Genomic DNA, 23,105 nt, shown 5'->3' on the forward strand with positions numbered 1-23,105 from the left:
TGCCCTCCTGTTCCACTGACGCCCCTACTAGCGGTTGTCATATGAAACTATCCCACGCCTTTTCGCATGGTTTTAGTTACATTTGTTTTGGATTCTTGACTGCGAAGTATTATTTTTTGAAATAGAATTCATTTGCTGAGGAAAACTGAAGTTTATTGAAAATGGATTTGGATCTATTGTGCTCTGAACGCCCCAAATATTACCTTTCGTCAATAAATTTTTGACTCAAAAAACAACCAATTACATAGACTTGCAGAAAATATAAAGTTAGCACAATATGAAGTGTGCTTCAAACATTACTTTTCGAAAACGTAGCCCTATTATTATAAAATAATTTTATTAGCACCAGTGTTATGAAATAGTAATCAAATTTTGCAACAAAAATCTCACCCGCCTCCACGAAACGCTAGCTTAGCCCCTAAAGGCATAACTACAAAACTTTTAGAAGCGGTAACACGAAATGATTTTCTTTATGGTTAAAATAACCGCACAACAGCATTTCTGGTAAAATTCTAGCCCTCATGTAACATGACACCATTTGCATTTGAAATTTCGAATACTAAGCACAGATGTTCGCCATGATGCTTGATAGCACCATCTGATGTGTCAGACCACTTCCAAGTTTCATCATTCTCTCTCAACCCGTTCTCAACGCACAAGGATGGTGAGGACTTTTGTTTTGCCATGTATATTGATAGATTGTGTGAAACCTCTATAGTTGGTAAATTTTAAAATCTACCTTAAAAGCTTACTATATCCAAGAAAATACTTACTGTATGAGAGTCACTGGCAAGAGGGTGTAATAAAAGGGGTCGTTATATGAAATAAGTTGAGAATTACTAATCTATACGGAAATGTTCTGTACCCAACACTGTGTAGTCTTAAAGAGAATAAAATAAATGAAAAGATCGGTTGAAAGAGCAAAAAGTCTTAATAAATACGTGATTACACGATTTTGAAATATGTTTAAAATCATATTTTAAACTGTTCAAAATGTTTAAAACATGTACTTTTTCGTGTGTGTTTTAAAACATCTGTAAAACATTTTAAACACTTTTTTCATGTTTTAAACACGCGCTTTGTTCTTTTTTTTTAAAAAAACTGTATTTTTTCCAACCCTGCTAACTTTTGACCAAGTTGGAAAATTAGAATGCGTTGTTGCCAATATTTACTTAAAATACTTCCGTTTCTTTCAATTGACATTTGGATTAGCATTTTCTTACTTACCCAGTTGCTGGATTTTCAATTTCTTTATGAACTTGACAATTGGCACAATTGAATGTTTATATAATCAGTTTAGTTTTAAGTAGGTGGGAATTTGTCGCCAGATACAAAATTTCTCATCCTACGGCCTCGCGCCTCATAAACCTACTAACATATCAAAATTCCTAGTTTTTATTTCGATTTCAATTACGGTACCTAAAATATGAGATTTTGTACATCCAAAAAGTCTATTTAAATTACACAGTTTTTTGTCTCTTTAAAGCTGCTAAAAATGGAAAAATATTCACTTTTGGAAATTTTCTATATAGTCCCAGGAGGCTAAAAACTTTGCCAAATTTAATCGTTGTAGTTCTACTGGAAGTGCCTATACTGTAAAAAATCGTTGTATTATTTCAACGACATGCCTATGTGTTAGCACGATTGTGTTAAAATATAACACAAACAAGTGGTTAGAACAACTCACTCTCCGTTTGGAGTTGTGTGTCAAATGCCGCTAGTTGAAATGACACACAGCCTGTGTGTTAAATTAACACAAGTGTAGAATCTTCGGTGTTGTTTTCTGCATGATTGCCAAATATGTTGGGTATCTAATTATAAAGGCTTATGAACTGAAGCTACAGGCAAACACAGTAGAAAGAAATACTTAAACAAATCCAAGTATACGCAAAATTTCAAAATACAAACCGCGCGATGTGTTTTCAATTGTTTTACAAAATGTTTCTGAAGAAACCATAACAGCACAAGATGTGCTAGGCATGTACCATTTAGGTGTTCTAAAATCATCTCCCACAGTTGATGCATTTATTGCTTCTTTTTCAAAGCGGTTGTGTACTAGAAGCAACAAACGCATCAACTTTATTAGATGGCAACTGGCGCCGATCATTTGAAAGTGAATATGGAAGAACTATAAAATGAAGTAAATAGACAGTCGTCATTTTGTTATAAAATTAGGTCTACAAGGCGAGCAGATTTTATCCCGAACGGTTATCGTCGAATATACGCGGGTTAAAGGAGCACTCTGATTAGCCAAATTCAAAAGACCTTAAGAATTTATCCCTTTACAAGCGACGGTTTCTTCATCGCATCCGTGGCCAAGTCGGAAGAGCACGCGGCTCCTAATTGAAAGGTTGGTGGTTCCTGCCCCTCCCTTCTACAATTTTTCGGTGGCTTGATGAATTCAGAAGAGGCCGGACATAGCTTAAAGATGAAGAGAGAGCTGGACGTCCGGCAACAGCTGTGTCAGATGAAAACATTGCCGATGTGAAACAAATGATTCGAGAAAATCCTCGAACAACTTTCAAGGATATTGAATCTACAGTGAACGTTGGATCGCCAGCCAGAACAAAAATTCTTCATGATCATCTTCGGCTCAGGAAGGTTTCATCTCGTTGGGTGCCTCACACTTTGACTGAACAGCAGAAACGCATGCGTGTGCAATGGTGTGAAGAAATGCTTGCAAGATTTGATGGAGGCAATTCTCGACACGTCTCTGACATTGTTACTGGTGATGAGACTTGGATCTATCAATTTCACCCTGAAAAAAAACGCCAGTCTACAGTTTGGATATTTCCAGACGAAAATCCACCCACGAAAGTGAAGCGACCGCGATGTGGGGGAAGAAGATGGTCGCAACTTTCTTCTCCAAATCTGGCCATGTTGCAACTGTTCCACTTGAAGAACAAAGGACTGTTACTGTTCAGTGGCACAACACTGTTTGCCTAACAAAAGTGTCTAAGAACTTCCATCCAGAAACTTCCAGAAGCTTCGGGAACGGCGTCCAAGAACTAGATTGCGTGGGATCCTGCTTCATCATGACAACGCGTCCGCACACACGTCCAACATCACAATTCAGTTTTTAGAATCTACGGAGGTCAAACTTATGACATCCGCCGTATAGCTTTGACCTCGCCCCGTGTGATTTTTTTCTGTTCCCCAGGATCAAAGATCGCATGCGTGGGAAGAGATTTTGCAGCCCTGAAGAAGCTGTAGTGGCTTACGAGAATGAACTTTCAAAACTTGAAGAAAAATACTGTCAACAGTGCTTCCAAGAGTGGTTTTCAAGGATGCAAAAGTGTATACAGTGTAATGGTGAATACTTTGAGAAAATGTAAGTGTTAAATTGATTTTAAGTATGTAAGTTATTTCACATCTCAAAACTTTCGTAGTGACCTTCATATATTAGGGTGGGACGAAAAAATATTTTTTTCTTTGTTTGAAACGCTATACTGCGGAAAACTTGGCCCTATGGTAGATAAATAAAATGCAAAAGAAATATGTCTCTTCTTTTATGTCTGGCGGTAGCGTAACGACCCTAAACCTTGAAAAAAATATACGATTTTCGTAACTTTTCCAATACATGGAGAAAATTCAGATAACTTCTATAACAAGTTCCTATAGTCATATTTCAATAGAGAAAATTATAGAAAAGGTAAATAAATGTATAAGGAATACATTTTACAATTTATTAGCAGCGTATTACACTTAAAAAAGACAAATTTCCATTGAAATAGACCTTTTTCCTGATTGTGTAATACTTAAGTTTGTAATGAAATACAGTCTTTTACTTTTCTTTAGTTTCTTTTGTTAGTTTGAAAAATGATTTGTTTGAAAACTTGGCATTAAATATCTTATAAAACCATCCTTGGAATTGAAACCGACAACTTTTTGTGACGCCTCAGTTACCAGCTACACGCATCGTTCTAATGCTTTGGTGTGACACGGGAATTTATCAAAGTTCCACTCAGCCTCTGTTTCACCTGATTGGACCTTAGACCAAATCTCGTGATCGGTAAATTTCCGCAGCAAAGGCTGAGGTGAAAGTGTAACAGTGTTCCAGTGAATCATTTCGGTGTAGTCTCTAGCTAGGAAATTGATCTTAGGTAGTTGGAAACTCCTTATTGACTTCCTCTTAGAAGTTAAGTTTCTAGCCTTTGTAATTCTTCTGAACCCTAAGTCTGTTATCCCTTACGTGATCCGGGGTTTTCGGGGTATTTTTCAGACTTTCAATCAAGCAGCAACTGCATCGCCTCTACTTATCCTAGGATCATGGCTCATACCTAATTCTCTTCAGAATGAAGCTGGCTTTCAAATGGTATCACTTGCATGCCCATATAATTTACCAGAAGAGGGAAAATTGATGCGAAAGGGAAAATTTCGGAGGAAGAACTTTTTTAACACTTTGGGCCCCTCTCGAGCGGCCCTGTGTGAACGTAGAGATCTCAAAAAAATCTGATAAATAGTACTTGGTAGACTGAATGTGTGTGCCAGATTTCAAGTTTCTATCTTGAATACTAAGGGTGGGAGAAATTTTATCAAGAATCCCCACAATGCCCCAAATTACCGCAAAAGACCATGATCTCAGGTAAAAAACAGAGGCGTCATTTAGGGGGGGCAGGGAGGGGCATTTGCCCCCCCTGAGTTTGGGATGTATATAGATTTTATCTATAGAATAGTAGTAAATCAATGGAAAACGCGAAATTTTACTTATATCAAGGGGTCTTGCCCCCCCAAGCAAAATCTGAAACGACGCTCCTGGTAAAAAATTTCCTAAGACATCCCTAATTACCCTAGGGTCATGTTTCGCCCATCATTCTCTTCAGAATAGAACTGCCTTTCAGACCATATGACTCACATGTCTCCATCATGTATCTAAGGCGGGAAAATCTCGAAGAAAGGGATTTTTTGGTCTAATTATCCCTTTTTTCAACATTTAGCCCCTCTTAACCCCGTGTTTTAACGCAGAAATCTGAAAAAAAATCTGGTAAATACTACTCGGTGGGCTGAATGTTTGTGAACAATTTCAATCTTCTACGTGCAAAAATAACCACGCCAAAAAAAAAAAAAAATACCGAAAATGTCCAATATTCCTTTATACAGAAGTATATTTTTACAAAAATTCCCTGAGACATCCCTAATTACCCTAGAGACATATTTCGCCCATCATTCTCTTAGAATAGAACTGCCTTTCAGACGGTATGAGGCACGTGTCTCCATCATGTATCTAAGGCGGGAAAATCCCGAAGAAAAAGATTTTCTGGTAAAAATATCCTTTTTTTAAACTCTTTGCCCCTCTGGATCCCCCCTGTTTTAACGCAGAAATCTGAAAAAATATCTGGTAAATACTACTCGGTAGACTGAATGTTTGTGCAAAATTTCAATCTTCTACGTGCAAAAATAAGCCCGCCAAAAAATAATGAACATAGGCTTAATAAGAGAAAATATCTATATATATAAAAGAGAACGTACAAAATCCTTTGTCCGCTCATCACGCTAATACGGCTGAACCAATTTCTTTCATTTTTGGGGGGTTATTAGGATTTGGACCCTAGATGGTTTTTATCATATCACTTTAATTTTTAATTACCAGTGTCTTGAGATAATTGACCATTCAAGTGTCCATAACGTACAAATCCTTTGTTATTAGTTCATCATAGGTAAAAATAAACGTATTTATATGCAACCCGCATGACCGTGTCACTCGGCGGGTTAACATAAATGACAGGCGATATACAGCGGAAAATAGCTTGAATCTTCTGTTTAAAATTTTTTAATTGATTTGCTTATTTTTACAGACACTTTTACAATATGCCAGCACCGGGATGACCGCAGCGAAGCGGGGCGGGTTAACATAAATGACAGGCGATATAATGTTAAGATTTACTGCAATCTTCTATGGTTTTTATCATATCACTTGAAAGCGAAAAAGTAAAAATTATCTAAGTAACAAATTTTATTGCGTTCCGGGGTGACCGCAGCGAAGCGGGGTGAACGCTGCTAGTATATTTTAAAATTATGACGTCATCTCCTCCTATGTCTGGACGCAGGAAGGTGTGAAACCATACGTAAGGTCTTGTACAATGCCCCAGGACTTGAAAAACAAAACAAAAATTGGCAACGTCTTGAGCGGTCATTCACCTACCTCCTCCTCAATAAGAAAAAATGTGACAATAAGCCTATACCAGATTCAGTTGGTAAGTGCTACTCTGCAACAGGGTCTCAAACAGAGGGGAGTAAAGAGGGACTGGCCCCCCTAAATTTTTCATGTCCCCTCCAGACCTCAATACAAAATGCACAATTTAGATATTTGTAAGAGAATTTTTAATGACTTAGCCCCTCCTAACATATTCATGGACCCCAAAGCTCTGTGGCTGGTCTCGAGCCTGCTCTGCAAGTGGTGTATCAACGGGCGGACGTTAGAAGGGTGTAGTCAAAACGTTTTTAGAAATGAAGAGATCGATCGAAGTAAGAATTATATATTTTTTAGACTGAGTCTAGTGTTATGCAGGAACGCATTTGGCGCTAGCTTAATTTTTGTAAAGTATATTTTTATTTACGTAAATTCATTGAGCGGAACAGGGCTCATAGCGAGTCACTTTTTTAACCCTTTCACAGAGGAAGTCGACTTTTGTCGACAGAACCAAATTTCCTTAACATGCGAATGTCGACTATAGTCGACGTGTTAAAATTTGTTTGTCCGTATCTTGGCTTTGTCGAGAGTAGTCGCCAAAGTTGTACCGTTCATTTTTGTTTGTGTTCTATTGTTTTCGATAAACAATAGAAATCACACAGAAAACCTTTGGCGACTACAATCGACAAACCCAAGATACAGACAAATTTTAACACGTCGACTATAATCGACATTCGCAGGTTAGGGAAATTTTTTTCCGTCGCCTTCCACAGTGAAAGGGTTAAACTAAAATTTACTTTTTTCAAGTTCCTCACTAAAAGTTACTTTTTTTTTTTCAAATTTGTCACTAAAAGTTACTTTTTTTGAGAGGTAAAGTGACTTTTTCGTGTGATTTATGTTTCGCATTGGCAGTTTTCTAAGAAAAAAAAATAAAAACAAATGGAAAAAAGCAGAAACTGGTTACTCATTACTCTTCTGAAAGCTTCAGTACTTGCTGCCACATGTGAAATAGTTTTATTCTCACTTCAGCTTCTATTCTTTCTAAAGCACAGTGGACGGTTGGTGAATGCTTAAGCTCTCAAAGTGAGGTTGAGAGCTCTTCTGTGTCTATTCTTCCTTCTATCATAATAATCTTTTAGTTTTCTCTCGTAATAGTTAATGCCCCATTCAACGTTGTGCGTGTGTGTTTGTGTGGTTCATCATGTTCATCTTGAGCTATGCTTCTTGTATGTTCTTCTTAAGAGTAGGTGATGAATTCGAATATTTCACGTTTTTGAGAACTCTTAATGCGAAGTTAAATATAATGTCTGGGATGAAGGAATTCGGAAATAGGCCAGAACTGGTTTCACTTACTCAGAAGCTTTTTACATCTGCTAAGTCTGCTTACCGTAACTACAAAGCATACTTTGAAAACCTAAGAAAGGAGGAAGCTCAAAAAGAAGAAGTAAAGAAGAAACAAAAGAACGAACAAAGAGAGAGGTGTTGGAGAAATTGACAAAGGAAAAAGAGGCATGATGAGATTTTAGTCACTTTTTCGTGTGCTTTTGGCCATTTTTGGTTACTTTTCAACTATTTACAAGAGATCAGACCACTATGAGCCCTGGGATTATTAAAATTAGGGTATATTAAAGAAGACAAAACAAACAGATACAACATATTTGTAAATTGAAAAACTGAATTTCTGGAAAATAACTAAATCAATGAATAATTGCTTATGAAAGATATTCAGAGCCAATAACGTAGCTAGGAAGGGGCAGGAACAGAGATTAAGAGAGCAAATAATATTACAACAATTAACGTTAATAACAGCGTTAGAATATTAAAATAATGAAATTGGAACTATGTACAGTATTAATTACTAAACGAATGTGATTTCAGCATGGGACGAGGGAATTTTTTCCCAATTAATATTAAAAAAAAATAACCCACTAAAACTTGCTGGGGTGAATAAATTGAAATAATAGCAGAATTTTGCAAAATAATTAGACTACAATAATTCGTATGTAATGAATTCACATGTAACTACTGGGTAAAATAGTGGAGGTTAATTCCTAATACAGTGAAACCTCTCTTAACCGGCATCTCTCAATAGTGGACATCTTCGTAAGAGGACAAACTTTCTTATTCTTCCATGCCATAAATATGTGTGGTGTTGTGTTATAAAAAAGAGAGAACCCTTCCTTTTAGGGACACCTCTCATTTACGGACAAATAATCCGTTCCATCGGTGTCTGTTTTGAGAGGTTTCACTGTATTACTTAGTTTAATAATAATAATAATAATAATAATAATAATAATAATAATAATAATAATAATAATAATAATAATAATAATAATAATAATAATAATAATAATAAATGCTCAAATGTGTGAACTTACTTTATTGAACCTACCACTGCGAAGAGCTGATATTATTATTATTATTATTATTATTATTATTATTATTATTATTATTAGTAGTAGTAGTAGTAGTAGTAGTAGTAGTAGTAGTAGTATTGCAATAGTTGCGTAACAAAATATACTGTTTTCTTGTTTGAGTTTGTTTAAAAGTTATATCACTATTCTGAGAGCACACCCCCTTTTATTTTGAACCCCCCCAAGTAAACATTTCTGGCGTACTTACTGTCTTCAGGCAAATCACTGCCTACCTCTTTTGACAGGAGAGTTTCTGCATTTGTATATTTTGAACAAGATGGCTGTGAAAATAAATTAACATTGAACTGAGTTCTTTTATGTTCAAACAAATTCCTTCCATGTCTTTGGGTAATCTCTTTTGTACCGTTACACTTCCAATATTACCTGTGCCAATATTTCTTTCGGGGTATACAAGAATTTAATTCAATGATGGATATTTTTTTTTTCAGTTTTTCACAGTTATAGATAATGGACACAGGGAATTCACAGACCTCAGTATTAGTGACCTTTTGGCTATTGCAGTCAAATGTTATTATGCACTTACATGCAAAGACATCAAACAGTAAAAAACATTTTCTTTTGAAATGTTCAACTCTCCTTTTGAACCTTTCCTTATCCCGCTTAAACTACTTCATAAGATTATGATAACTTACCTGGTATGCATTTATTAACTGAACAGTTCTGTAAGACGTTGCTGTTGGTATTGAAACTTTATCAAACACAGATTCAACTTGTCTGCCACAATATTCGAAACTTAAGAAAAACTAACTGACCTGCTGTTTGTTTTCACTACTAAGTTGTAATGTTAATGAAAGAAAACGCTTAAGAAGATCTTCATAAGTTGGAAGTTTATTCAATGATAACTCTTTTGGGTTGCCAAATAACGGGCAGTAAAACTGGCTGCGAGTAATTTTCTTGTAAACAGCCACGACACAGTGGTTAATATAATGAAATCACTAAACAGTTTGTAGGTTTCAATCAGTCATATATTTCAAAATGTCATTTTTTGTATATAAAAAAGCATTTTTATAAGTGTAATACGCTACTAATAAATTGTGAAATGTATTCCTTTTCCATTTATTTATCTTTTCTATAATTTTCTCTATTGATATATTACTATAGGTACTTGTTATAGAAGTTATTTGAATTTTCTCAATGTATTCAAAAAGTTATGAAAATCGTATATTTTTTCAAAGTCTAGGGTCGTTGCGTACCGTCATACGTAAACAAGAAAATATATTTCTTTTGCATTTTATTTATCTACCATAGAGGCAAGTTTTCCGCAGTGTAGCGTTTAAAAGAAAAAATATTTTTTCGGTGCACCCATATATAGAAAAATATATACAGTATGGCACTACATTCATTGTACAAAAGCAGAGGAGTTATTCCTGAGAGTAAAACAAACAAAAACGTTCCAATAAACATAGGGCGAAAACCCCATCATTTACGTGTTATAGGCTGCCAAAAACATGAAAAAATGAATTTTAAAGGTCCATAGCTCCAAAACTATAGGACCTACCGCAGTCGGGTCAAGACTTAACTTAGGAACTAGTATGTGCCCTATCCAAAAATGCGTGTGTCAGAATCCTGAGGTGCTTCCACAACAATTTTTATAGAGGGAGTTTAACTACGGGCCTATGATATAAAGTATTCTCCAACTACCTCCATAAAAATTGTTGCGTGAGTACCTTAGGAATCTAAAACATGTATTTTTCGATAGAGCACATACTAGTTCCTTAGTGAAGTCTTGACTCGACAACAGTAGATCCCATAGTTTTGGAGTTATGGACCTTTAGAATTCATTTTTTCATGTTTTTGGCAGCCTTTAACACGTAAAGAAGGAACGGCCATTTCGCCCCGCTGCTACAACCGTCAGCGTCTTGTATCGTGTTTACTGTAGTTTTTCTTCCAGTGGTCGACGGGATTGCAATGATTGTTAGTGACTGAATAGGTAATTATTACTCCTTGTTGCACATTTCATGAGGACTTACGTAACACAAATGAACATACTAATACATACATAAAATAAGCTATAAAATTGTATTAGTTTAGCGATGCCACGTTTTTCATACACGATACATGTGGGGTGAAACCCGATTAGCATGTACACCTGGTCTTACCCCACCATTAGGGTACTTCCGGGTGATTTGCTTTTTTGTGAAAAACATATATGCAAAACAATAGACAGAACCTATCACATTTTTGTAGTATTCACGAATTATAAGTCAAGAGTAATTGTTCTGATCATCATTACATTTTGTTGCCAATCTTGACTTTGGCAACACATCAAACCTTAGTTACCCATTTCTACCCCACTTTCCCCTATATAAAAATTACTTTAATATCCTTTTTCATTCATACATTACAATATACGTCGCAATTTCCTTCATATACTACTTCATAATATATATAATATATAAAGCCTGCCTTTTTTGTTTCCATGATAATACGGGACACCTTCGATCTCTTCCCCCACTTAAAGAACTTTACAACGCAATACATTTTTTGGAAACATCTGTGAAGGGTTTTTGGAAATTCGATGGGGAAGAGGGGGAGGAAGTGGGGTTCTAAAAATTTCAAAAAATTGAGCGTATCTCCAAATCACTTATCATGCCAACAGACGTATAGTCAGGCATAACCAGATTGTTCAAATTATTGAAAGACATTGCGCGTTAAGAGGCTATCAGACGGGTAAAGAGCTAGAGTTTGATATTGAGAATGTACAATTGAAACAACACCTAATTGTTGAGAATAACTGTGTTAGTATGTAATTGACATTATCATTACGTTTGAAGGAAATGACATGGATGTAAGGGCAAAAGAAGAGAAAATAACTAAGTATGAAAGACTTAAACATTAGGTCCATGATAACAAGCGATTTGAGGTTCTCCCCTTGGTCATAGGATCCAGGGGAGCTAAAACACATGTTTGCAAGAAACGTGTTTACAAAACTTGGGGTGCCTAAATTCACCCAAAAGAAAATTGCTTTTGCTGCTTTGAAGTCTAACAATTGAAATGTTAAATTGCCATTTTCATTATGTTAGTGAATGTATATTTTATGTGGATTTTTTTAAAAAATTAAGGGACATTTCAATTTATTTTACTTTAATACGTATTTGAATTATGAGTAGGGATGCGCACGAGACAAGATTTGTGGCTGTCTCGTCTCGAAAATGTGCTGTAAAAGTGATGTCTCGACTCGAAAAATGTATATTTCTCTATTAGAAGAACCGTGTCTCGACTCGAATATTGTAAGGAAAATCCTGTCTCGACTCGTCTCGTGCGCATCGCTAATTATGAGCAATGATGCCGAATATAATTGGCTATGGTAAATATTGTAAATATGTTTTTTTACACTGCAAATATGGTTAATTATATTGTAAATTTTTTTATTTTTTTAATTGACTGGTTTTGTGAACAATATTTTATTAATGTGGTGAATGTAATGCTTTTTTAAATGAGAAAAGGAAATATGAATTGCACAACTTTTATGTGGAATTTGTGTGTGAGAGGAATACTTTGTACATTTTGAAAATTATTGACAGGCTTTTCAACATTACATTTTGATCGGGAAGAAAAATGTCATTTTCAAAATTTCTCGCAACTAGGACTACGTTATTTTAGGAAATATTGGTAACTTTAACAATAATTATTATACGTCCAGAACGGTTTGAATTATCAAATTGCTGTAAACAGTATTATGATCCTCACAACCTTTAAAAAGAATCTACGTAATTAGACATGGTACGTATCTAAGCACTATTTTTTTTCCGAAATAGTCCTTGGAAATGCAATTTTCAATTCCTTGCAACTGTTCTGTCCGTCTTACTTCAGTTATTAGTATTGTAGAGGCCTCCAAAATTTTCACGTTCCTGAATATTGGTGATGCTGTAGCGTCCTCGGTTTGCAATAATGAACAACAAGTTTGGTTTGGTTTGTTTTTGCTTTGAATGTAGATTTGAAATTTATAATAACCTGACGTAGTGCCATTAAAAAAATAACTTTGTGATGGGTTGGCAACACTGTTAATTTGGTGGTATTGAAGAGTATGCCAGAAAATGTCACCCTGCTGATATTTGTATGTGCAAAATCCCAGCGTTATATATCTATTCGCATAAAAGTTATAAAGGCGTATCAAGATGAATAGTTCACCCCATATCCGAACACAAAGATGCCGCCTGTCGACAAACACAGACTTTTACGTGGGAATGGCTGACCCCACGATTTTTGTGTCCAATAATTTATATAACCTACATGGTTTCATTTAGATTCTTCCGTCCGAGTCCAGATACATCCCTTGTTAGTAAAATTAATTTTCAAGCTTATAAGAGTAAATGGTACTTAAGATGCATTAAAGTGCTTTTTTCGTGATTTTCGGTGATGCAGCGATGTGGATAAATATTTTTTGTACGATGCCGCTGGTGTGCCATCTTTATATTTGTCATGTCGGTGCTACTATATTGGACTTAAAAAATGTTTTTTTTTTAAAATAAATTGAAGAGGGGGTATTTTGAGATATTCAAGGTCAAAGGTTAAGGCGTTGATGAAACTTGATATATAAGCTCCTTTCTACTAACTTTATTAAAGATATCTTAGTCTGGAAGAAAACGTAGACTATATAGACTTTTTGGTGCGCATCTTGCGGGGAGGGGAGAAAGAGGGGAAGGAAAAGGTTAAAAACGGAAAAGGGGGTAAGAAGTAATGAAAAATTATAATATCTTACGAGGTGGGGTGATGTATAGAATACTTTCTCTTTCAGCAGCGACTCTACGTGGATCTACCCCACCGCAGATCGAACTCGGGAGAATATCTGTCGAGACACTTATGTTAGGAAGATTAAACTTAATATATGAGTTCCTTCTAGGTAAATTCATCAAGGACATAATAGTCTGGAAAAGACTGTAGTAGGCCTATATTTAATTTTATTGGGTGCGGATCCTAGGGCGGGGTTCAATGGGGAGTGGTTTAAACTTTGTCAAAAATAAAATATTTCAGGAAGGAGAAATTAAGTTCAAGTATACCTTGAGACCTTCCTATAACTATATTTCCCTGTGCACACCGGGCATTTCAGCTAATATTTCATAAATGAATGTCATTGCTCACATGTGTTTAGTTTAAATATTACCATTCGATATTGATGCTGGCTTTCTGTTTTCTGGTTCAATGCCGTGTACAGGCCTGCCGAATAAAGTTCCGTTCAATTTTGTTATGTCTCATGATGGAGACATATTTCTGAGCCTACATTTACTTACCTAATAATGACCTAACCACAATTTGTAAATAGAAAATGCACTAGAGAGAGTTTGCGAGAAGATCGTTTCTATTACTCAACACATCCCGTTTAAATATGTCATATACCTAGGCAGTGGCGTACCGAAGAGGGGGGTTTGTAACCCCTCCCATTGAGTCCTTTATATACTACAGGTCAGTTCATCCAAGATGGTTTACAGAGCTGATAACGAGCACAGCGTAGGAGAAGGAACCAGAAGTCAGTAGCCCGTAAATCCAGTAGTGAGTCACGTACACCGCCAAAATTTAACGTGAGCCCCCCCCCCCCAAGTTTCTGGGCTGGTCCAGAGAATGAATGGCCTACATAGTACTGTCTACGGGAGGGATAGGCTACCAAATTTCAGCTTTCGTTCTCCCATAGTTAATGTGATATAGGCGCCGAAAATTTGGGGGCTAACTTCACCAGAGCCTCCCAACTTTCTGGGCTAGTCGAGATAAAGATCGATGAGCTAACAAATTTAATCTTTTGGGCCAATATAGTTAATAAGGTGTGAAAACCAAAGTTTTGGGGCGTTAACTTAACGTGAGCCCTTAACTTTTTGGGCAAGTTGAGATAATGGGTGTACCAGGTACTAAACTTCATGGGCCTTCCAACCCATTATTATTTAGCATTTGGGGCACTCAAGGAACACAGATACAGGGTCTCCAAATGTGAAAATGAAAATGCAATCTTTAAGTTTTATGTCCGACTGTCATCCTGGGTAGACTAAAGGAGACGCAGATTATGAGAATAAGTTGAATGGTGAAATGAAAGAGTTGTGGGAAAGGGAAACTCCGAGAAAACCCTCACACACGGTGTTTGTTCACCACAAACCCCACTTTGCGCAAGTTGGTATAGAACCATGGGGCCCCGCATCATGTGTGAACCCTCTGCCACTAAGCCACTGCGGCCCAGAAGTCCTCGAGACGAGACACATAGGCGTATACGGTACCTAACGTGTAATTTGTTCGTAGCGGGAATTTCTGTTATGGTATAGTTAATTACATACAATGAAAAACCGAAAATGTGATGTGGACAATCGCGACCGAAAATGTAATGTGGACAATCTCGAACAAGCAATAAACAATCTGCGTGATTTCGGAAAATAGGTTCTGCCAGATTTACGCTTATCGACTGTAATCGTTTATTTATTTATTTATTTATTTATTTATTTGGGAGGGAAGCAAAGTATAATACATTTCAGTCATTACACATGCAAAGAGATGTTTTATGGTAATTGTTTTTTGCTGAAATATAACTTCGGTATCTTTTATACGTGTTTAGGAGCTGAGATTATTATCTAATAATTATAAGGAAGATACAAGTTTTTTTTTTCTTAGGAAGTTACAAGTTTTTCACCTTCGTACAACAATTCATGTTTAATAGGCGCAGGGGTGTAGCCAAAAGGGGGCCCATCGGGGCCAGGCCCCCCAAATGGTTTCCTGGCCCCCCCAAATGACCAGCTTTTAAAACATCATAGTAAAATTATCTCGCTTCATTCATTTAAAAGTAACAACGTTTATTGACAATTAATAATTTATGGTAAAATAGTATGGAGAAATATTGTTTTTCCATACCGATCGAAAAATAGTATAGTATCTCTTCCTTATACCGATCGAAAAATAGGATATTTTTGTGACACCTGATTACACAATTTACTGCGATTTATATTTGACAGTTTGAAGACAAACGTCTTACCAAGGTACTACAAATACAGCCATAAAATAAAGGTACTAAACTGATTTGTAAGTACAGTATATTTTTATATGCCTTAACGAGTGTTTTTAAAAGACATAGAGGATGGAAAATTAGGTGAGAAACAATCCTTTTATTCAATTTGGATTTCATTCGCTCTCTTTTATTTCTACTCAGTGTAATAAAATAATTATCTGTTTTTTTAAGTCACGAATAATAAATAAATATTTTTGTCAGGAAACCATAAAGAAATTAAGTGAAATTTCAAAGAAAATCAATCTTGTGTAGATAGGTTCTGTATACAAGGTCTTAAATTTAAATATAAAGGGATCCAAGAAAAGTTTTGTTGCTTTTTCACCTACCACCTTCGAACATCGATATGTCACCTAACCTGGAAGATCAAAAATAGTCCCCATCAGCATCGACGACCTTCTGAAAACGTTCTGGAAGGCCATGGAATCCATCGCGGTAGAACTTGGTGGGCCGTGAAACGAAGAAAGTATCAGGTGCATTTTGGACTTTTACTAGGGAGTTGAACTGGCGTCCTCTAAGGTGATTGTCCAAAGAATGGAACAGGTGATAATCGGACGGTGCAATACCCGGGGAATATAGTGGTTGCAATATTGTTTCCCATCCAAGGCGGAAAATGGTAACCTGAGTCATCCTAGCCACGTGGGACTTAGCGTTGTCCCGTAAACGAGGACCCATTTGCAATTCAGAAGTGATGGCTTCAGAGTTTTGAGTTTTTGTTGATCACAGCTCAACTGCTGAAAGTACACAGTTGCATTGGTACACTGACCAGCTGGTAGCAGTTCCCGATGCATGATGCACCAAACACACAGAAGGACCTTGTCCTGGTACAGTGCTGGTTTCTGCTGTTTTGAAATCGGTTCATGGGATGCTAACCAATGATGACGGCGCCGTGGAGCTTCGTATAGGACCCACTTTTTATCACATGTCAACACCCTGCCCAGAAATGGCTCCGAAACAGTAAATAAACACAGGCGATTGCCGCGTTGCCTTCTGGCCCGGAGTCAAAATATGAGACCCATCGACCCAACTTGTAGTGCTTTACAAGTTGATGGATGTGCTTCCGAATAGTTTCACCACATACTGAATTGTAGTCCCAGTTCCTCTTTGTACATGTGTTGGTCTTCTGGCACGTGGTGTTTTCGGGTGTTTCGTCATCGTTCTTTAACTTATTAAACCATCCCTGCAATGTCCGCGTCGTCACGACACCCTCACCAAAGACCTGGCGTATCTTCTGTCCCGCTACAGGGGCGTTTGACTTCCATTTGAAGTCGTTCAGCATACATGCTCTTATGACGCTCTGTGGATGTCCCATGTTCCCTCTGTCTTTACGCAAGTTCACGGTGTTTCTGAATTGCCATAACCAGGTAGTATGTTGGATACACCCACACCAACAACTGACGTTCGCCTTATCTCCACTCGCATTCAACTCACAATGTGAGGTCCAATTGAACACAGACCTCCACGAAAAGGGACAGAACTTTCTTGGTTACCTTTATAGTTATGCACAAAAGTATAGCGTTTGGTCCCGGGCAGTAGTTCTTGATTAAGCATAATAAAAACTATCTTGAAAATAATTTATGGATAATAATAATAATAAGCTAAAATATTGTTTTTAGTCTTCCAGAAGGAAACCAAAATTTTCCTTTCTTTCAGGCCTCAAAAACACTAGCAGCAACAGTTTTTTTTGGCTTTGTACATTGTAGCTGGCCCCCCTCACAAACGGCGGGCCCCTCCTACACAAACCTGCTGGCTACACCCCTGAATAGGCGTATAGAAGGGGCTCATGCCCAAAACATTGGGACTGCATTTCTGGGACCCCATGGTGGGGACCCGGTTCCTGACCACCACTGTGCTGAGGGGAATCGGATCTTTCCAACGTCACCATCTGTATGCAACAACTCCTTGCTTAAACGAGAAATAGAGTGGACTCGAGCCCAACATTTCGGAACCACATTTTCTGGAGCTTCGAGGCCAGGGCCCGATTTCTGACATTACCGCTTTCGTTAATCGACCCTGACCTTTCAAACGCTAACACTATAGTACAACACCATGTTAAATAGGCAAATAAAAGAGACCTCAACCAGGCCCGTAGTCAGGGGGGGGCTAGGGCGGGCTCAGCCCCCCCTAAATTTTTTGCAGCCCCCTTACTAAAATCATAGTTCGAATTAACGGGGAATGCCGGGGAAATTCCCCTGCGGTAAAAATTTATATCCGGCTCGTATCACAGAAGTATCCCTGTCTGTGATAAATTTTCGCCTTCTACATTTACAGCAACAATACATAAACATCACCCTCTCGTTCGAAAGTTTAATTCGAACACTGACTGAAATGTTGGAAGAAATTGTATTTCCAAATGTACTTTAGAGTGCTAAATTAAAATTTACTTTTATTATCCTCATTTAAAGTATTGGCCTATTTATACGCTACGCTTCTTTGAATTGCTAATATTTCTTTGAGCGTGAGACTGTTTTAAAGCTTCATGTGCAAACGACCCTCGCTGCAGGAGGAAAATAATTTATGGTTATTCTATCGGCAAACATGAATTTGTGTTCACTTTTTCCTGTCCTTTTTTGGAATTTGCAACTGAAAACATCCTTTTGCTGTGAGTCATTGGCTTTCGGTCAATATGCGAGAGATTGACAGTATCCCTCAAAGGGGGGTCGCAACTCTCGCTCTAAATCACACAGGCGATTTTGACTACGTTTTGTCACGTGATAACGGAGTAAGAAAAGTATCCTTTTCTGAATTGTATTTACTCTTGTTCTGTTGAGTTGAACATGGTTGTAATTGAAAGTTGATCGATGCTGGTTTCTGAAGATGCACCGAAGTTGAATTGAAGAATGAGAATTGTAGTGTAGCAGCAATTTGATTATTTGTTAAATAACTTGGAATATGTAAGCAATATTGTTAATATATCTTTAAGCTAAAGATAAGTTCGATTCACTTAATCTTTATCGGGGATGAATTATTAGATACTTATATTAAAATAATTTAATAATTGTTGCCAATCTTTGGTGCCAGAATCAAATGTTCATGCAGATCATCAGACGTAAGCGTAATCATCCAAAGTTACTATTTTGTAAAAGAATACCTTGCAGTTTTCTGGTATGTAAACAAAAAATGCAGCGGACTAAACGGAGGTAGTAGCTGCACTTATACGAAAAACAGAATTTTCAATTAAAAATATAACCTTATTGGATGATAATATGTATAATTCTTTATAAATTTGAAATTTGACCTTTGAATTAAAACAGGGTGCGTTGGGGAGTTTAGCGTCTCTCTTCAGCAAGGAGGCTATATAGACACGGGACTTATAGCTTAAAGTAACATCCAAATCACTATCGGTTTGACTCCGAGGACTCCCAGTACGGTTTGAACCCGAAGCCAGACGCGCCGAAGGCAAGCGCTGTACCCACGAGACTACGAGGTAGCCCACAAAAGTAACAATTTGTTAATGTAGTTTCATTTTGAAGAAGAGATATCTTCAATAGAAATAAGTAAATAGCTGTTTAAATCATTAACTCTTAACTTAAACTTTTTTAGTACCTACGAAAGCAACTGATCTGGAATTCTTATTTGTACAATGTAAAGAAGAATTTCATGTATATTTTGATATGAACTGTACTATACAAAGAAAATTTAATGAACTGTTACTTCTCTTATGAATTTCGTTTCGAGAAAGAAGGTAACTGCGCTAGAACAGGGAACTTTTTTGGAGTTATTTCATATTTGAATGCTCGAGTACCAAAACATAACAGATTACTTTTACTTAAACATGACTTTAGTAGCAATCCTCCTAAATGATTGTTAATAGTATGTTCCAAAGAGTCTAGAGCAGTGGTTCTCAAACTAGAGTCCGCGGACCCCGGGGTTCCGCGTGACCTGCCTATGGGATCCACGACGTCTAAAAATTGAAATGTGTTGTGATAAAATGGAACTCATGGCTTTTATGCCAAAAGTATTTTTTCAGTTAGTAAAAAGAGAGCAATTAGAAATTATACGTTTGTAAATTTGAATATTTTCTTTACTAAATTTCTACCCTGAAGCCGGTCAACTGTTATATAGGACTACTTCAGGTGAGAGAAATTCCTTCTTTGTTAGGGCATTTTCTAAAAAGGGGTTGTACATTAACTGCACCGTGCCTATCTTGTTTTGTTGAGTTACAACAAGGACATCACCAGAAACCTCGATCTGGACTCAATTATTCTAAGATTGGCAGCATCCAAAACAAGGAGACTTATACTGTGATTGTGTTGTTAGTGATTGTTCAAATGTTCAACTTGTTTCTACTATAGTGTGCCAACATGAGGAATGTATATATGCGTGTTGTGTTCGTGTTTCTTAATCTTACGAAATTTATAAATTTGTAGATAGCAAAAACCCATAAACAAATCATTATTTCTTTCGAACATCACCATAAAAAACTGATCAAAAAATGTTTAGAAGTACAAGTGTAAAATAAAGCGCGTGATATTTGAAGAAATATAAAGTTTCATATTTAAGGAGATGTAAATAATAATACAGGTAAGATGTTAATTTCATTTTTCCAATATGCATATATTTGTTTAGGCCACATGCATTTCAAAATATTGATTTAAGATTTTGAGACCCTTCTCTGTAGAATCTCCTTGAAGGTAGTATTAAATGTCATTACTCTCTACATGTCATTTCTTCAAGTTTCACAAATATTTTTTTAGTCGATCAAAAATTAAAAAACGTATTTCCTGTACTAATTCTTTGGAAATTTTAATGATTGGTTCGTTCGGCCAACTATCTTTTAAAAAAATATTTTTTTATTTCCTAGAAGATGAGAAAACGGAAAAAAATTGTTGCCATAATAAATAAATAAAAAGGAAACACATAGTATTCTAGCTTTCAGGTACAGTTGTACTAACGCTATAGGGGAAAATTTTAATAATAATTCCTTCACGCTGTAGTTTTAGTTTTAAGAGCATAAGAAATTACTCATCATCATACACGGAGACAGACATTATATATATATATATATATATATATATATATATATATATATATAATGTCTGTCTCTGTGTGTGTGTGTGTGTGCCCACCCTAATTTACATTTAGCCCCCCCTAAATTTGGAGGCTGGCTACGGGCCTGACCTCAACCCAAACTTTTGGGATCTCATTTCTGGAGTCTCAGGTCCCGGAGCTTTCCAACACCACAATATATATCCAATAACTCCATGCTTAAAAGAAAAATAGAATGAAGCCAAGCTCAAAATTTCGGGACACCATTTTTGGACGTTTGAGACAAGGGCCCAATTTCTGACGTTAACACTGTGCTCAGACGACCCGAACATTTCCAACTTCACCACAAACATACAATTCCATGTTTAATAGGCGTATAGAAAGAACCCGCGCCCAAAACTTCGGGACCCCATTTTTCTGGAGCCTCATGGCTGGGGCCCGGTTTCTGATATCACCACTGTGCTCGGGAGACCCGGACTTTTCCAATGCCACCATCTGCATCCACTAACTCCATGTCTAACACGGCTTCCCCATTGTAGGAGGATTTTGATGAATTTTCTGCAGGTTCTTTACAACTATTTACAACGTTTCAAACTATTCATAAGAAATGAAATTTCAATACATTAGAAACTATGTTCTTTTAAAATGTTCAAAATGGATGAGAGCATTGATTTCCAGTAATAATTGTAAACTTTCGTAATTTTATTCTCTATTTGAATAGTAGTTTAATTTCGAATCTTTTACGGTTAAAAATATTTTTGTGAAATGTAACGGAATACATTGAAATGCTCCTACTCCCACGGGTACGTGTTCCAATTATAAATCGATTTAAAGGTTCAGTGTACAAATGAGAAACTCCCAAAGCGAAGTACAATATTGTAACGTTGTTGACATACATATGAATAACTGGTGATTAGGTCGTTAAGCTGTACATAAAATCATATAAATTTTCATTCATATTACGCAGACAAGTGCACACAGAAGAGCATATGAATCTTTATCTGACTTTTGTTTCTCTAACTTTCTGACAGCCTTTAGAAATAATATCTTTACAATCGAAATATTCGTTAAACATTATTATTATTCTTATCCTTCAATATTCATCATACATCATATTCTTCATTACTTTAAATTCTTCATATTACATAACTATTTTACATTATATTCCGTCGAAGCTGTTTCAAAGTTAGTATTACACTTCTGACATAGTCATCATTACAAATCATAATTGATTCTCAATCCATACGCCTGTAACTTGTCCATCCTACCTGCAGTGTGGATCCTACGCAGTTTCGATCCTACGCAATTTCGACGCTACGCAGTTTCGACCGTACGCAGTTTCGACGCTACGCAGTTTCGACCGTACGGAGTTTCGATCCTACGCAGTTTCGATCGTACGCAGTTTCGACGCTACGCAGTTTCGATCCTACGCAGTTTCGACCGTACGCAGTTTCGATCCTACGCAGTTTAGGTCGTGTGGAGTCCATGAATATAACCCTAATTTATAGCTGCACAGGTTAAACAAATTAAAGAGAGAGAAAAAATATATATTTTTTGAGCGCATGATTAAAACTTAAATTATTTCAGGGCAACTGCGTAGGATCGAAACTGCGTACGGTCGAAACTGCGTAGCGTCGAAACTGCGTAGGATCGAAACTGCGTAGGATCGAAACAGGTTTTGAGCTGAATTTTTCGATCGTACGCAGTTTCGATGCTACGCAGTGTCGATCCTACGCCGCATTCCCGCATCGCCTATTTAATTTTGGTACTGTTACTGAATCTAGGACTTGTTGTCAAATTCCTAGTTAATTCATACACGCCGTAATTGGCAGTTTAAATAGCATAAATCCTAGTAGCTTACTTCGCTCTAGTATAAAGATGTGATCTGCAAAATTTGTATATTTTATTAAGAAAAAGCATACCATAAATAATTATGTTATACAGTAGAAACACGTTCATGTACTTCAATAGCCATCATCGCACTTCTATGTCATTACCGCAACAGAAATGTATGTTGCGGTAATGACAGAACCACAATAAATCACTATTGCCATTGTTCATTGTTAAATGACGGTCATGAGGTAAGTTGGACAAACATAATACATCGCAGCATAATGCAACTTTGTAAAAAGGTTTATGATTACAAAAGTCCTTAAAACAAAACACACGTTGTGGTAATGACGTTGAATAAATATACTCACCCAAACGTAGAAGTTTGAAGCACAATAAATCTTCAGTAATATACATTACACATAAACTGTCGCGTACATCACACACAACTAGGATGTTAAATCGTTCTTCAATTGTTACTTCTTCAATGCTGCCAGTTCCAAGTTGCTAAATAATTCAATTATCAACTTTCTGCGGTAATGACATACTAAGCTGGAGACATAGATTTTAGAAACAATAAAATAAATAGAATTGAAGGTGGAATATTTTATTCATCGGAATAATGAGGAGCAATGTATATTCTCTTGAATGTGTCGATTATTTAAAAAAATAAAATATTGGAAAGTGACACAAACAGTTATGTATTTTGACAACTTGTTAGTGAGGACGCGTTACGGTAATGACA

General features: G+C 36.5%; 1 long non-coding RNA gene across 1 annotated transcript in view; it reads right to left on the reverse strand.

Annotated features, from left to right (window-relative positions):
* LOC145672829 (uncharacterized) overlaps positions 1–22,800 on the reverse strand; it is a 29,977-nt gene extending 7,177 nt beyond the window's left edge. The window contains exon 1 of the long non-coding RNA XR_014128684.1: positions 22,732–22,800. This is a non-coding gene — a long non-coding RNA (uncharacterized LOC145672829). The remainder of the gene's footprint in view (positions 1–22,731) is intronic.
* Between the last annotated feature and the right edge of the window lie 305 nt (positions 22,801–23,105).

This window comes from Thermobia domestica, chromosome 16 (assembly GCF_964235325.1).
Source record: "Thermobia domestica chromosome 16, izTheDome1.hap1.1, whole genome shotgun sequence".
NCBI lineage: Eukaryota > Metazoa > Arthropoda > Insecta > Zygentoma > Lepismatidae > Thermobia > Thermobia domestica.